Genomic DNA, 16,763 nt, shown 5'->3' with positions numbered 1-16,763 from the left:
ATTCCACTAAGCTCTCTATCTCCTTCCTGTACTCCGACTCATCGCTGTTTGAGATACGGCCTACAACGGTGGTATCATCTGCAAACTTGTAGATGGAGTTAGAGCAGAATCTGGCCACACAGTCATGAGTGTATAGGGAGTAGAATAGAGGGCTGAGGACGCAGCCTTGAGGTGCACTAGTGTTGAGAATAATTGTGCCGGAGGAATTGCTGCCTATTCTCACTGATTGTGGTCTGTTTGTTAGAAAGTCAAGGATCCAGTTATAGAGGGAGGTGTTGAGTCCTAGGTCTCGGAGTTTGGTGACAAGCTTGCTTGGTATTATTGTATTGAAGGCAGAGCTGCAGTCAATAAACAATAGTCTAACGTAAGTGTCCTTACTGTCCAGATGCTCCAGAGCTGAGTGAAGGGCCAGGGAGATGGCATCTGCCGTAGACCTGTTTCACCGATAGGCGAATTGCAATGGGTCCAGGTTGTCTGGTAGGCCGGAGTTGATGTGTGCCATGACCAACCTCTCAAAGCACTTCATGATGGTGGATGTCAGAGCCACTGGTCGGTAGTCATTGAGGCATGTTACCTTGCTTTTCTTTGGTACCGGGATGATAGTGGTCTTCTTAAAACAGGAGGGAACCTGAGATTGATGCAGGGAGAGGTTGAATAGGTCCGCAAATACTTCTGCCAGCTGATCAGCACGAGATCTGAGCACGCGGCCCGGGACACCATCTGGGTCAGGTGCTTTCCTTGTGTTCACTCTTCGGAAGACTGATCTTACGTCCTCCACTGTGATCACAGGTTCAGCTGCGTTGGTGGTTGTCAGAATGGAAAGCATCTTCACAGTGAAAGGGCCATCATGTCCATGGTAACTGAGAACAGGCTCCTCAGTCTAACCCCATCTGGGTCCATAGTCCTGAAGGTCACAACAAGTCAAGGTCAAGCACCCAAGTACTGTTTAAATGTGAGGGTTCCCCTACCACCCCCTCAGGTAGTGAGTCCCAGACCTGGACCATCCGCTGGTTAAAACATTTCCTTATGATTTTCATAAGAATGAATAATGTAGTCTGTGCTTTCCAATGGTGTCAGTGCTCGTGGATCAGAATGGGCATAAGGAGTAGGCCTACCCCACCATTCAGTTACAGATCTCTTCTGTGTCACTTCCCTAATAAACCTTGATTCCTTGATCTTTCAAATACTTACTTACCTCCGCCTTAAATATTTCTAATGATCCACCACCCTGTGGTGCAGAAGTCCAAAGATTCACTACCCTCTGACAGGGCAAACCTCTACACACCTCAAGTTTAAATGACCGGCCTCTTACCTTGTAACTATGTCCCCTTGTTTGTGAAAACTCATAAACGCATCTCAACATCTACCCTGTCAAACACCTTTAGGCTTGTGCATGCTTGAATGAGGTCACCCCTCATTCTTCTAAACTCCGTAATACAGCCCCAGCGATGACTCAGGCTGCTGTCTGGATGCGAGTTCTGCTTAACGGGTCAGCATTGAAATCTCCTCCACAGCAGTTACCTGGGTGACGGTGTGCGTAGTTTGGCTGGAGGCTGATTCATTCTATTGTAATGTAAACTGAAAAAGAAGGCAGCATATCATACATGGAAAATTCAAACCATAATTAATGCTTTGAGCTTTGAAAGTTAAGAGAGTTGTTGGATTTTAACTGATGCTTTTAACATTTAAGTAGATAGTGGTCTGTGCCATATTTATCTTGTAAAGGCAATGGTGCGAACTACAAAGGTTACAAGAACATAAGCACATCACCGACAGAAGCAGGAGTCAGCCATCCAGCCCTGGAGCTGAAACATTGACCATCCCTCTGCCTCCACAGATCTGCCTGACTGCTGAGTTCCTCCAGCAGCTTATGTTTTGATTTGGCCCCTCCACCCCTCCTCACCATTCAATAAGATTCTGGCTGATATGATCGTGGCTCCGTTCCACTTTCCTGTCCTTTAACCCTTGATTCCTCTGGACTTCAAAAATCTGTCAATTTCAGCTTCATTGATCTCTATAAATGAGAACCATCCCAATGATATAAAAAGCATTGGGAATTCCAGACCACATCACGAAACATTTCCTACATCTCTGATCTCACCCCTGCTCCTCTTTTTTCTCTGGTCCTCATCGTCCACACCAACAGACCGCAGTCAGTGAGGACAGGCAGCAACAACTCTGCTACAATTATCCCCAACATTGGTGCCCCACAAGGCTGCATCCTCAGCCCCCTATTTTACTCCCTCTACACTCATGACTGCATGGCCAGATTCTGCTTGAACTCCATCTACAAGTTTGTAGATGACACCAGCATAGTGGGCCGTATCTCAAATACCGATGAGTTGGAGTACAGGGAAGAGATAGAGAGCCTAGTGGCATGGTGTCATTACAACAACTTTTCTCTCAATGTCAGCAAAACAAAAGAGCTGGTCATTGACTTCAGGAATGGGAGCGGTGTACGTGCTCCTGTCTACGTCAATGGTGCTGAGGTCGACAGGGTTGAGAGCTTCAAGTTCCTAGGAGTGAACATCACCAATAGCCTGTCCTGGTCCAACCACATAGATGCCACAGCCAAGAAAGCGCACGGTGCCCCAATGACCCTCACCAATTTTTGTTGATGCACCATAGAAAGCATCCTATCCAGATGCATCACAGCTTGGTATGGCAACTGCTCTTCCTGAGACTGCAAGAAACTGCAGAGAGTTGTTGATGCAGCTCAGCACATCACAGAAACTAGCCTCCGCTCCATGGACTCTGTCTACACTTCTCGCTGCCTTGGTAAAGCAGCCAGCATAATCAAAGGCCTCTCCCCGCCCGGACATTCTCTCTTCTCTTCCCCTCCTATCAGACAGAAGACACAAAAGCCTGAAAGCACGTACCACCGGGCTCAAGGACAGCTTCTATCCCGCTGTTATACAACTATTGAACTAACCTCTTGTACAATAAGATAGACTCTTGACCTCACAATTGACCTCGTCATGACCTTGCACCTTATTGTCTACCTGCACTGCACTTTCTCTGTAACTGTAACACTTTATTCTGCATTCTGTTATTGTTTTCCCCTGTACTACCTCAGTGCACTGATGTGATGAAATGATCTGTATGGATGACATGCAAAACAAAGTTTTTCACTGTACCTCGGTACATGTGACAATAATAAAACAATTACCAATTACTAAGCCTCTGCATTGAAAAGATTATCCTTCACAATTTTTGCTAGTTCCACCACTAGACACATATTCCCCCCCACCCCCTACCCCTCAGCATTTCAAAGGGATTTCTCCCTTTGTGACTCCCTGGTCTGCTCTTCTGATCTGCCTGCTACTCCCTCTCTTGTCGTACTTTTCCATGTAACAACAGGAGAACAACACCTGTCGCTTCACCTCTCCCCATCCAGGCACCCAAACTGTCTGTCCAGGTGAAACAGTGATTCACTTGCACTTCTTCCAATCGGTGTTCACAGTGTGGTCTCCTCTACACTGGAGGACCAAACACGGACTGGGTAACCGCGATGCAGAGCTCCTGCACTCAGTCTCAGGGTGACCCTGAGCCACAGCTTTGATTCTCCATCCCACTCCCACTCTGACCCATCAGTCTGTGGTCTCCTGCACTGTCAGCATGAGGCTTGATCCAGGCTTGAGGAACAGCTTCATCTTCCTCACCTTCTGTCTGGGCACGTTGTAGTCTGCAGGACTCAACATCGAATTCTCCAACTTTAGATAACTCACTCTTTCTATCTGATGTATCAAGACTGCCTGTTTTTGCCTGCTATCATTTTGGCTCAGTTTTTCTCCGTATTCTTTTCCTTTTTTTATGTATAGCCTGACCTGCCAACATGACCCACATACGTACATTAACTACACAGCACACAGACACAGGACATAGGACATAGGACATAGGACAAAGGACAGTACAGCACAGGACAGGCCCTTCAACCACCATGTTGTGCTGAACTAATTAAATTAATGACTCCTAATTAATCTAATTCCTCTTCTCTGCACATTGACCATATCCCTCCTTCTCTGCATATTCATGTGCTGAGGGTTTAAACTAGATTGGCAGGGAGATGGGAACCACAGCACCAGGTCACAGAACAGAGGGACTGAAGATAAGTTAGATATCCTGAACAGCAATACTGTAAGGAAGGATAGGCAGGAGCTGAGGGATATGAACTACATGACAGATGGATTAAGATGTGTTTATTTCAATGCAAGAAGTCTTCAGAATAAGGGCGATGAATTCTGATGTGGCAATTACAGAGACCTGGTTGAGAGAAGGACAGGACTGGCTGCTTAATGTTCCAGGGTTTCGATGTTTTGGATGAGATAGGGAAGTAACAGAGGGGGAGGGATTGCATTACCCTTTACGTTGTATTCTATTATTGTTTTTACCTGTACTACCTCAATGCACTCTGTACTAACTCAATGTAACTGCACTGTGTAATGAACTGACCCGTACGATCAGTATGCAAGACAAGTTTTTCACTGTACCTCGGTACATGTGACAATAATAAACCAATACCAATAACAAGTACCAATTACTAGTCAGGGACAATACCACAGCTGCACTCAGGGGAAGGAATTGGTGATTCATTGACTGACCCTCTACGTATAGAACTCAAAAATAAGAATGGTGCCGTAACCCTGATGGGTTTATGCTACAGCCAGGTGACTGACCTTTCATCGAGTGAACACAACTCCTGAAGTTATGAATAAGGATAAGAGTGGACCTTGCAAGAAAGTATTAAATTGGGAGAGGGCAAATTATGAGGGTGTCACACAGGAGCTAGGGAGAGTTACGTGGGAAGAGTTGATTACGGGCAAATTCACATCTGACATGCAGGGGTTGTTTACATACCAGCTGTACTGAGTTCAGGACCAGTTTGTTTCAGTAAGAGGGAAGGACAAGGCTGGCAAGGTATGGGAACCTTGGATGATGAGAAAGTTGGTGAATCTAGTCAAGGGTATGTAGGGCTTAGGAAGCTGGAATTGAACAGGGCACTTGAGGACTATAAAGGAGCCAGAAAGGAACTCAGGAAGGGACATGGAAGAGCTAGAAGGGATCATGAAAAGTACTTGGCAAGTAGGATTCCAAGGCATCCTACACATACATCAAGAGCAAAAGAATAACTGGGGAGAGGGTAGAACCACTCAAGGATAAAGGAGGGAATGTGCTTAGAGGCGGAGGATGTGGGCGAGATTCTAAATGAGCACTTTGCATTGGTATTTACCGAGGAGAAGGATGTAGAGGATAGTGAGCTGCATCCTAAGCTGCATGCTCCGCTCTGATCTCACTGTCCTCTATACCCTGTCCCTGACCAGTAATGCTAGGAAAGAGGTACTGCTGGGCCTCTTGAAAAACATGAAAGTGGACAAGTCCCGAGGGCCTGATGGGACATACTCCAGGTTATTGAGAGAGGTGAGAAGTGAGATGGCTGGGGCTTGACCAAGAAGTTTGTATATTCGCTAGGCACGGGTGTGGTGCCAGACGACTGGAGGGTTGCTGATGTCGTTCCTTTGTTCAGGAAGGGAAATAAGGATAATTCTGGAAACTACAGACCAGTGAGTCTCACATCAGTGGTTGGGAAACTAATGGAGAGGATTAATCAGAATCAGGTTTATTATCACTAACGTAGATATGAAATCTGTTGTTTTACGGTAGCTGTTGATGGGGCTGGCTGGGTCTACAACTCTCTGCAGCCTCTTGTCATCCTGTGCATTTGAGGCTGCAGTACCAGGCTGTGAAGGGATTTATGAGCATTTGGAGAAGCATGGTCTAATTAGCAACAGTCAGCATGGCATTTTGTGGGGAAGGTGATATCTGACTAATCTGATTGAGATTTTCGAGGAGGTGACGAAGGAGATTGATGAAGATAGAGCAGTGGTTGTTGTCTACATGGATTTTACAAGATTTGGCAAGGTCCCACATGGTAGGTTCATCCAGAAAGTTAGGATGCATGGGATCCATGATGATTTGGCTGATTGGATCCAAATTGACTTGCCCATAGAAGTCAGAGGTTAGTGGTTGATGGGACTTAACTCTGGCTGGAGGTTGGTGACTAGTGGTGTTCTGCAGGGATCTGTACTGGGACCTCTGTTGTTTGTCGTATATATGTGATTCGGATGAAAATGTGGTCGGGTGGGTGGGTAAGTTTGCAGACGACACAACGATTGGTGGTGTTGTGGATTGCATAGAAGATTGCCAACGGATACAGCAGGACATAGATCAGTTGCAGATATGGACTGAGAAATGGCAGATGGAGCTTAATCTGGGCAAATGTGAGGTGCTGCACTTTGTGAGATCCAACATAAAGGGAGAGTACACAGTTAGTGGCAGGATTCTTAACAGCGTTGATGAACAGAGGGTCCAGGTACATGGCTCCCTAAAAGTGGACACACAGGTTGATAGGGTGGTAAAGAAGGCATATTGCATGCTTGCCCTCATTAGTCAAGGCATTGAGTTCAAGAGTCAGGAAGTAATGTTACAGCTTTATAAAATTCTGGTTTGGTCACGTTTAGAGAATTGCATTCAGTTCTGGTCGCCTCATTGTAGGAAGGATGTGGAGGCATTGGAGAGGGTGCAGAGGAGATTCACCAGGATGCTGCCTGGTTTGGAGGACATGTGCTATGAAGAGAGGTTGGACAAGCTGGGGCTGTTTTCTCTGGAGCGGTAGAGGCTGAGGGGAGACCTGATGGAAGTTTAGAAAAATATGCGAGGCATAGATAGAGAGCCAGTATCTTTTTCCCAGGGTTGAAGTGTCTAATATCAGAGGGCAGGTATTAAGGTGAGGGGGGAAAGTACAGAGGGGGTGTGTGGGGCAAATTTTTGTTATTTAACATTGAGAGTGGTGGGTGCCTGAGATGCACTGCCAGGGGTGGTGGGAGAGGCAGATAGCATAGGAAACTCTTAGACAGGTACATGAATTGCAGAGGAGGGAGGGATATGGTCAATGTGTGGGGAAGAGGGATTAGATTAATTAGGAGTCATTGGTTTAATTCGCTCGGCACAACATAGTGGTCCAAAGGGCCTGTCCTGTTCTGTACTGTCCTATATTGTGTGTCGTATGTTGTATGTAACCTCACCACAAGAGGGAGTGAGTGATCTCTGGGCTCGAGATGGTCAGCACCACTGGTGCAGTCCCCGATAAAGTCATCGTCTGATAAACCTCTCTCCTTAGTTACTGTGTCTTGTGGCCATAAACACAGGCTGACTCCAGGATATACTCCAGAATTCAATCTGCTGCTGTTTACATGAAGCTTTATTGAGAAACAAGTTAAATATTTGAAGGATTTTCTGCACGAATTACTTGTTAGTGTTCCTGTGTTTATTCATACTTGGGGAGCTGGGCATCGTGTCAAGGCCAGTGATTATGGCTCCTCTCTAATTGCCTTCGAGAACCTGATAGTGATCTGTCGAAGTGTACTCCTTCCGAAGATGTGCTTTCCCTCTGCTGTGGTTGATAGAGCCCTCACTCACATCTCCTCCATTTCCCACACGTCTGCGCTCACACCCCTCCTCCCCCCAGACAGAACAGGGATAGATTTCCCCCGGTTCTCACCTGGCACCACACCAGCCTCTGCATCCAGCACATCACCGTCACCATGTCCCACAGCTGCAACGAGATCCCACCACCAGCCACACCTCCCCCTCCCCACCCCTTTCTGCAGGGACCACTCCCTCCGGGGCTCCCTGGTCCACTCAGCCCCTCCCCGGGCACTTTCCCCTACACCCATAGGTGTCCCCTCACCTCCCCCCTCACCACCATCCCAGCCCTTCCAGGTGAGGCAGAGATTCATGTCGTCCACTGCATTGGGTGCTCCTGATGTGTCCTCCTCTACATCGGTGACACCAAGAACCATTGTGAGGAACCCCTGTGCTCTGTCTGCTCAGCCATCCTGAGCTTCCCGCTGCAGGTTATTACAACTCCCCTCCCCATTTCTACCCAACCTTTCTGTTCTCAGCATCCTCCACTGTCCAAGTGAAGCCCGATGCAAGCACCTCATAGTCCACTTGGGTAGTCCAAACCCGATGGTATGAGCATTGAGTTTTCCAATATCAGGTAACCCACACCCCCTCTCCCAGTCCCGCCCAGGGTCCCTGTTCACCTCTTCCATCCCTTCACCCTCCCCCACCTGGTTCTGCTGCCCATCACCTGCGCACCTATCCACCTGGGTTTCTTCTCCCGTGGTTCACCCCATCATCCCTCCTTCTCTGGTTCCATCTGTCACCTACAAACCTCTCCCACTTCCCTCTTTATACCAGCCGTCTCCCCTCTGCACTCTCAGTCCTGATGCAGGGGCTCGACCTGAAACATTGAACATCCCTCTGCCTCCACAGATGCTGCCTGACCTGCTGACCTGCTCCAGCTTTTGATGCTGGTAGTGAGTTGTTTCCATCCTCCTGGTGAAGGTGAACCCACGGCTGTAGGAGACGGAGTTCCAGGACTTTGGAGATGAAATGCGTGGCTGAGGAGTTGGTGCAGGGGGCAAGGTTTTAGATTTTTGGATCATTGGGATCTCTTCTGGGGAAGGTGGGACCTGTACAGATTGGATGGGTTACACCTGAACTCGAGGGGGACCAATATCCTTGCAGGCAGGTTTGCTGGTGTGGTTCGGGATGTTTGCAAGGGGGATGGGAACCGGAGGGATAGGTCAGTGGAAGAAGTGCTTGGAGTAAAGTCAGATCTAACATACAGAGAGGCTTTGAGGAAGGAGAAGCAGAGTACAGGGTATAAAAGTAGTAAGGTTGATGGTCTAAAGTGCATTTACTTAAATGCAAGAAGTATCAGGAATAAGGGAGATGAACTGAGAGCTTGGATAAGCACATGGGACTATGATATTGTGGCTCTTGCAGAGACTTGGCTGTCACCAGGGCAGGAATGCATACTGAATATTCCCAGATTTCAGTGTTTTAAAAGGGATAAGGAGGGGGAGAAGAGGAGGAGGGGTGGCGTTACTGGTCAGGGACACTATTACAGCTGCAGAAAGGGTGGATAATGTAGAAGGATCCACTCTAGAGTCAGTATGGGTGGAAGTTAGAACAAGGAAGGAGCAGTTACTCTACTGAGAGCATTCTTTAGGCCCCCTGGTAGAAGTAAGGACACTGAGGAGCAGATCAGGAGGCAGATTTTGGAAAGGTACAAAAATGTTATCATGGGAGACTTCAACTTCCCAAATATTGATTGGCACCTGCTTAGTACCAAAGGTTTAGGCGGGGCGGAGTTTGTTAAGTGTGTCCAGGACGGATTCCTGTCACAGTATGTTGACAGGCCAACTAGAGGCAGTGCCATATTAGATCTAGTATTAGGTAATGAACCGGGATAGGTGACAGATCTCTCAGTGGGTGAGCATTTGGGGGACAGTGACCACTACTCCCTAACCTTTAGCATTGTCATGGACAAGGATAGGAGCAAAGAGGACAGGAAGATATTGAATTGGGGAAGGGCAAATTATGAGGCTATAAGGCTGGAACTTGTGAGTGTGAATTGGGATGACATTTTTGAAGGGAAATGTACTATGGAGATGTGGTTGATGTTCAGGGATCTCTTGCAGGATGTTAGGGATAAATTTGTCCCGGTAAGGCAGAGAAGGAATGGCAGGGTGAAGGAACCGTGGGTGACAAGAGAGATGGAACAACTAGTTAGGAAGAAGGCGGCAGCATACATAAGGTGTAGGCAGCAAGGATCAGATAGGGCTCAGGAGGAATACAGGGTAGCAAGGAAGGAACTGAGGAGAGCATGAAGGGGACATGAAAAGGCTTTGGCAACAAGGGTTAAGGAAAACCCCAAAGCATTTTTCACTTATGTGAAGAGCAGAAGGATTACGGGAGTAAAGGACTAAAGGGATAAAGGTGGGAAGCTGTGCCTGGAAGCTGTGGAAGTGGGTGAGGTTCTCAATGAATACTTCTCTTCAGTATTCACCAAGGAGGGGGGTCTTGATGATGTTGAGGACAGTGTTGGTAAGGGTAATGTTCTAGAGCATGTTGATATCAAGAGAGAGGATGTGTTGGAGCTGTTAGAAAATATTAGGACAGATAAGTCCCCGGGGCTGAATGGAATATTCCCAGGATGCTCCGCGAGGCGAGGGAGGAGATTGCTGAACCGCTGGCTAGGATCTTTGAGTCCTCGTTGTCCATGAGAATGTTACCGGAGGATTGGAGGGTGGCAAATGTTGTCCCTTTATTCAAAAAAGGTAGTAGGGATAATCCAGCAAATTATAGACCAGTGAGCCTTACATCTATGGTGGGCAAGCTGTTAGAAAGGATTCTTAGAGATAGGATCTATGGGCATTTGGAGAATCATGGTCTAATCAGGGACAGCCAGCATGGCTTTGTGAAGGGCAGATCATGTCTCACAAGCCTGTTAGTGTTCTTTGAGGAGGTGACCAGACAGATTGATGAGGGTAGTGCAGTAGATGTGGCCTACATGGATTTTAGTAAGGTATTTGACAAGGTTCCACATGTAGGCTTCTGTAGAAGGTCAGAGGGCAGCTTGGCTGTGTGGATTCAAAATTGGTTTGCCTGTAGAAAGCAGAGGGTTGTGATGGAGGGAGTGCATTCAGATTGGAGGGTTGTGACTAGCGGTGTTCCACAAGGATTGGTTCTGGGACCTCTGCTTTTCGTGATTTTTATTAATGACTTGGATGAGGGGGTGGAAGGGTGGGTTGGCAAGTTTGCAGACGACACAAAGGTTGGTGGTGTTGTGGATAGTGTGGAGGATTGTCGAAGATTGCAGAGGGATATTGATAGGATGCAGAGCTGGGCTGACAAGTGGCAGATGGAGTTCAATCCAGAGAAGTGTGAGGTGGTACACTTTGGAAGGACAAACTCCAAGGAAGAGTACAAAGTTAATGGCAGGATTCTGGGTAGTGTGGAGGAGCAGAGGAATCTGGGGGTTCATATCCACAGATCACTGGAAGTTGCCTCACAGGTGGATAGGGTAGTTAAGAAAGCTTATGGGATGTTAGCTTTCATAAGTCGTGGGATCGAGTTTAAGAGGCACGAAGTAATGATGCAGCTTTACAAAACTCTGGTTAGACCACACTTGGAGTACTGTGTCCAGTTCTGGTCTCCTCATTATACGAAGGATGTGGAAGCGTTGGAAAGGGCGCAGAGGAGATTTACCAGGATGCTGCCTGGTTTGGAGGGTATGCATTCTGAGGAGAGATGAAGGGAGCTAGGGCTTTACTCTTTGGAGAGAGGGAGGAATGGAGGAGATATGATAGAGGTGTACAGAATATTAAGAGGAATAGATAGAGCAGACAGCAAGCGCCTCTTTCCCAGGGCACCAGTGCTCAATACAAGAGGGCATGGCTTTAAAGTAATGGGTGGGAAGTTCAAGGGTGATGTCAGAGGGAGGTTTTTCACCCAGAGAGCGGTTGGGGCGTGGAATGTGCTGCCTGGGGTGGTGGTGGAGGCAGATATATTGGTCAAATTCAAGAGATTATTAGATAAGCATATGGAGGAATTTAAAATAGAGGGATATGTGGGAGGAAGGGGTTTCATAGTCTTAGGCGAGGTTTAAAGGTCGGCATAACATGGTGGGCCGAAGGGCCTGTACTGTGCTGTACTGTGCTTTGTTCTGTGTTCTAAATAACAGCCCCATATTTCCATGGCTGATTGTGTCTGAGTTGGAGGGGAACCTGGAGGAGGTGGTGCTCCCATGTTCCTGTTGTCCTCGTTCTTTTCCGTAGGGGAGGTCTCAGGTTCGGGAGGTGCTGTCAGAGTAACCTGGGCGATTTACTGCCGTGTTTCATAGATGGTGCTCACGGCAGCCAATCTGTTCTGGTGTTGGAGATGAGGGTGGGGAAGGGCTGCCAATCAAATCCTGGGTGGGGCCCAATCTCCTTTACTGGAGCCACACTGATCCAGGCAGATGACGGGTGTTCCATCACACTCCTGACTTGCCTCGTTAATGGTGGAGTCATTGGCTGCAGGTATCCAGCTTCTCACCTGCTCTTGTAACCACAATACATATGAGGAGCAGATTTTGGAGAGGTGCAAAAATAGCAGGGTTGTTGTCATGGGTGATTTCAAATTCCTGAATATTGATTGGCACCTCCTCAGTGCAAAGGGGATGGGGCAGAGTTTGTTTGGTGTGTTCAGGAAGGATCCCTGACACAGTGTGTGGACAGGCTGACAAGAGGAGAGGCCGTACTGGACCTGGTACTGGGCAATGAGCCTGATCAGGTTTCAGATCTCTCGGTGGGAGAGCATTTTGGAGATAGTGTCCATAACTCCTTGACCTTTACCATAGCCCTGGAGAGGGACAGGAGCAGACGAAATGGGAAAGTGTATAACTGGGGAAGGGGGAATTATGATGCTATTAGGCAGGAAGTTGGGAACATAAATTGGGAACAGATGTTCTTGGGGAAGTGCACAATGGAAATGTGGAGGTTATTTAGGGGGTACTTGCATGGGGTCCTGGATAGGTTTGTCCCATTGAGGCAGGGTAAGGATGGTAGAGTGAAAGAACCGTGGTTGACAAGAGATGTAGAATATCTTGTCAAGAGGAAGAAAGAAGCTTACCTGAGGTTTAGAAAGCATGGATCAGACAGGGCTCTGGAGAGTTACAAGGTAGCCAGGAGGGAGCTTAAGAATGGACTTAGGAGAGCTGGAAGGGGGCATGAGAAGTCCTTGGCGAGTAGGATCAAGGAAAACCTCAAGGTGGCCTACACGTATGTGAAGAATAGGAGGATGACTAGAGTGAGGGTAGGATCAATCAGGGATAAAAGAGGAAACATGTGCCTGGAGTCGGAAGAGGTAGGGGAGGTCCTTAATGAATACTTTGCTTCAGTATTCACCAGAGAGAGAGACCTTGATGTTTGTGAGGATGGCGCACGACAGACTGATATGCTAGGGGATGTCGACCTGCGGAAAGAGGATGTGTTGGAACTTTTGAAAAACATTAGGATAGATAAGTCACCAGGGCCGGACGGGATATATCCAAGGTTATTGCGAGAAGCGAGGGAAGAGATTGCTGTGCCTTCGGTGACTATCTTTGCCACAGGAGCAGTGCCAGATGATCGGAGGGTGGCAAATGTTGTTCCTTTGTTTAAGAAAGGGAGTAGGGATAATCCTGGGAATTACAGACCAGTGAGTCTTACTTCAGTGGTGGGCAAATTACTGGAGAAGATTCTTAGAGACAGGATTTATGGGCATTTGGAGAAGCAGAGGCTGATTAGGGACAGTCAGCATTGCTTTCTGAGGGGCAGGTCATGCCTCATGAGCCTGATTGAATTCTTTGAGGATGTGACAAAGTACATTGACAAAGGTCGAGCAGTGGATGTGGTGTACATGGATTTTAGTAAGGCGTTTGATAAGGTTCCTCATGGAAGGCTCATTCAGAAAGTCAGGAGACATAGGATCCAGGGCAACTTGGCTGTGTGGATTCAGAATTGGCACGCCCACAGAAGACAGAGGATGGTGGTAGATGGAGCTTATTCTGCCTGGAGGTCGGTGACCAGTGGTGTTCCGCAGGGATCTGTTCTGGGACCCCTGCTCTTTGTGATTTTTATAAATGACTTGGATGAGGATGTGGAAGGGTGGGTCAGTAAGTTTGCTGATGATACGAAGGTTGGTGGTGTTGTGGATAGTGTAGAAGGTTGCTGTAGATTACAACAGGATATTGATAGAATGCAGAGCTGGGCTGAGAAGTGGCAGATGGAGTTCAACCCGGATAAGTGTGAAGTGATACACTTTGGGAGATCGAATTTGAAGGCAGAATACAAGGTTAATGGCAGGACTGTTAGCAGTGAGGAGGAACAGAGGGATCTTGGGGTCCATGTCGATAGATCCCTCAAGGTCGATAGGGTTGTTAAGAAGGCATATGAACTGTTGGCCTTCATTAGTGGGGGTATTGTGTTCAAGAGCCGCGAGGTGATGTTGCAGCTCTGTAGAACTCTGGTTAGACCACACTTGGAGTATTGTGTTCATTTCTGGTCACCTCATTATAGGGAGGATGTGGAAGTTTTAGAGTGGGTGCAGAGGAGATTTACCAGGATGTTGTCTGGACTAGAGAGCATGTCTTATGAGGATAGGTTGAGTGAGCTAGGACTTTTCTCTTTGGAGAGAAGGAGGATGAGAGGTGACGATAGAGGTGTACAAGATGATAAGAGGCATAGATCGAGTGGACAGTCAGAGACTTTTTCCTAGGGTGACAATGGCTAACACGAGGGGACATCATTTTAAGGTGATTGGAGAATGATATAGGGGGTATATCATGGGTAAATTTTTCACACAGAGATTGGTGGGTGCGTGGAACGCACTGCCATCAGAGATTGTGGGGGCAGATACATTAGGGACATTTAAGAGACTCTTAGATAGACACATGAATGATAGAAAAATAGGGAGCTATGTGGGAGGGAAGGGTTTGATAGATCTTGGAGCAGCATGAAATGTTGGCACAGCATTGTGGGCTGCAGGGCCCGTACTGTGCTGTACTGTTCTATGTTCTATGTGGCTGATCCTGTTGAGTTTCTGGTCAATAGGGAGGCCCAGAGTACTGATGCTATGTAATCTGGTGATGGTAAAGCCACTGTATGTGCACAATGGGTGATTAGATTCTCTCTTGTTGCTCCATGTCTGGGCACCTTCATCTCATGAATGGCACTTGCCAGTTATCAGCCATTGCCTGAGGGTTGTCCAGCTTTTGCTGCATGTAAATGTGGGCTGAGAAGCTGTGAATGGGACTGAACATTGTGCAGTAACCAGTGAACATTCCCACCTCTGACCTGCTGATGGAAGGACGGTCGGTGATGAAGCAGCTGAAGATAGTTGAGCCCAGGACACTGCCTGAAGGACCTGTTGCATTGATGTCCTCGGGCTGGGTGAACGAGCCTCCTTCCCATCTGAGAACAAATGCCACGGCTGTGGTATTCACCCTGTTCAACTCCTCCAGTCCAGAAACGACCGAGAGCAGCGAGGACAGAAAGGACCTTGAGACAAGACCACACACTGGCTGTAGCGCTGAAGACATGCCCTCCAGGCTGCTGTGCAGGGGACTGCTGGGGCCTGACAAACAGTGAACCTTCACAGGTCAGGTGCTGGATGAGGGTAGGACATAAACCATGAACGTTAGGGCCTAGGGAGTGCTGAAGGAGGCAGCACCTGTGGACAAAGAAGGCATGGGGTACTGGTCTTCATTATCAGAGCAGGAGGTCATGGTACGACTTTAGAAAACTTTGGTTACACCCTAGCTGGAGTACTGTGTGTACCACAGGAAGGATGTGACTACACTGGAGAGGGTATAGATGAGATTCACCAGGATATTGTCTGGGAAGGAGCACAGAGATTGGATAGACTGCCCTTTTTTTGTAGTGGAGGAGGCTGAGGCGTGGGGTGAGGGAGCTGGTTGGTATTTGGCAGACTCTGCCTGAGGAGGTAGTAGAAGCAGAGACTCTCACAACACTGAAGAAGTATCTGGACAAACACTTGAATCATCAAGGCAGAGAAGGCTATGGACCCAGTGCTGGTAACTGGGATCAGTGCAGAAGGCTATGATGGTATGGACACAATGGGCCGACGGGCCTGTTTCTCTGCTGTGTAATTCTATGACTCCTATGGTGGAGCAGAGTCAAAGGGTAAGGTTTTCTAATGCATGGGTGTTGGTGCTGGAAGGTGTTCTCGTGCCTAAACTTATCCAAATACCGTCACAAACTTCCAATGTTAAGAGCGGTAAAACCATGTTTCTTGTTCCTTGGAAATGATGCAGTGATACTACAGTGGAAGATCAGTGGGAGAACAGTTAGGGAACAGTGATCACAACTCCTTAAGTTTTAAGATAGTTGTAGACAAGGATAAGTATGGACCTTGCAGGAGAGTATTACATTGGAGCAGGGCAAATTACCAGAGTATTAGGCAGGAACTAGGGAGAGTTAATTGGGAACAGCTGTTTTTGGGCAAGTCCACATCTGACATGCGGAAGGTGTTTAAAGACCAACTGCACAGAGTACAGGACAGGGATGTTCCAGTAAGAAGGAAGGACGAGGATGGCAGGGTGAGGGAACCTTGGATGTCGAGAGAGGTGGTGAATTTAGTCAAGAAGAAAAAGGAAATGTATGTAAAGCTAGGAAGCTAGGATCAAACAGAGCCCTTCAGGATTAAAAAGAAGTCAGAAGAGAACTCAAAAAGGGAATTAGGAAAACCAGGAGGAGCCATGAAAAGTCCTTGGCAAGTAGGATTAAAGAGAATCCCAAGGCATTCTATACATACATCAAGAGCGAGAGGATAACTAGGGAGAGGGTAGGACCACTCTAGGATAAAGGAGGGAACATGTGCTTGGAAGTGGAGGAGGTGGGAGAGGCCTTAATGAGTACTTTGCATCAGTATTTACTGAGGAGGAGGATAGGGAGATCAGTGTGGAGCATGCTAATATGCTGGGGCATTTTGAGATAAAGGAGGAGGTAGGGTCAGGTCTCTTAAAGAGCATTAAGGTGGATAAGTCCCCAGGGCCTGATGGGATATACCCCAGATTATTGAGAGAAGCAAGAGATGAGATTACTGGGGCCTTGACCAATATCTTCGTGTCCTCTCTAGCCACAGGCGAGGTCCTGGAGGACTGGCGAGTAACTAATGTTGTTCCATTATTCAAGAAGGGAAACATGGATAATCCTGGTAACAATAGACCGGTGAATCTCACATCAGTGGTAGGGAAGTTACTGAAGAGGATTCTCAGGGAAGGGATTTGTGAGTATTTGGAAAACAGCCTAATTAGGGACAGTCAGCATGGCTTTGTGCAGGGCAAGTCGTGCCTTACTAACTTGTGT

Source organism: Pristis pectinata, chromosome 8 (genome assembly GCF_009764475.1).
Source record: "Pristis pectinata isolate sPriPec2 chromosome 8, sPriPec2.1.pri, whole genome shotgun sequence".
Taxonomy (NCBI): domain Eukaryota; kingdom Metazoa; phylum Chordata; class Chondrichthyes; order Rhinopristiformes; family Pristidae; genus Pristis; species Pristis pectinata.
This window is presented reverse-complemented; position numbering follows the sequence as displayed.